This window comes from Convolutriloba macropyga, chromosome 9, assembly GCF_964194025.1.
Source record: "Convolutriloba macropyga chromosome 9, txConMacr16.3, whole genome shotgun sequence".
NCBI classification, from domain to species: domain Eukaryota; kingdom Metazoa; phylum Xenacoelomorpha; order Acoela; family Convolutidae; genus Convolutriloba; species Convolutriloba macropyga.
The window spans coordinates 17,280,067-17,281,336 of NC_134476.1; positions in this window are offsets into that span (position 1 = coordinate 17,280,067).

Below are 1,270 nucleotides of genomic sequence, written 5' to 3' on the forward strand. Positions count from 1 at the left end.
TGTCTTACGTATGGTTTCCAAGAAATATTTATGGTGGTCATCCCGGGTAACTTCCAGAAAGAAAGTTTTGCTTCGAACTCTTTTTTAGTGCTTCTAGCTTTTACGCGATTGAAAATGGTAAGCGCTCCACACATTTCTGAATAACTTTTAAGACTAGCATGACTAGAAAATAGTTGTGTCTATCATTAAATCCCAAAGTTAAATGGGTACAAAAGTTCTAAATCAAAAAATGATTCACAATAATTGATGAAAATTAATTAGCCGTGCATATAATGGTTTTGTTTCACAGAACGCACTGTATTTCACTACCGAAAAGATTTTCTGGGATGTACTTATTTCCCGAAGAATGCTGTCCTGATTAAGCATTTAACTGCCTAATTGACGGCTTTTGAAATGTTACATGAAGTGGGCTAATACACAAATATAAGATACAGCACAAAATTCGGGGCAATTGAGCCAAACATCATTGAAGATTTTCGAAGTTACGGTTGAATTTCAATTGAAAATTTTTTTGCCATCCTAACAATTCAATAATGAAACACAATAAAAATTTACGTTGCTGGTAAAAAATTTATTTTCTCCAGCAGCTTTCAGCTGAAATGAATTGTTCTTGATTAGCAATGGATGTTAATTTCAACGCTTTACTTTCGTAGTCTCAACACAAGCGTGCGAAGCAATCAAAATTTAAACATTATTAATCTTGAGTTGGGCAAATACTTGTTGGTTCGGCCCACCACTGTTAAGAAAATAATTTTGAAAAACACTTTTTTGGAAACCATGAAAACTTGATTTATTTGTTTTTCCCATGATGGGGTCTGCCACCCAAGACAGTGTTTGTCAAACCGTCTTGAGTTGCGGACATGGGGATTGCAGACCGATGTTACAAACAATTGGATTTGGCCAAACCGATCAGACTTTGTCCTAGTCGAGACCTGGAATTTATGAAAAGACCACATAATTCCAAGTGGGGGGTAAATATTGAATTAAAATACACGGTCGAGGACCCCAGTTAAATTCGAGGCTACTTCTTTCCATAAGCCCAGCCAAATTCTTTTCATATGCAAAAATGAGGCAATCTAAAACGTTCCGATAACATCTGGGTTCGGTCTCGTGATATTCTCCAATCTTACCCAATGCTCTTAACCAATTGCACTACATGTCCCTGACTTTGAAGGAATTTGAAAACAAGTCATTATAACGGTCGCGAGCGTAATTCCAGGACATGTTTTAATGTCTAGCCCAATTCCAGAAAACTTTTATTGTCCAGTCA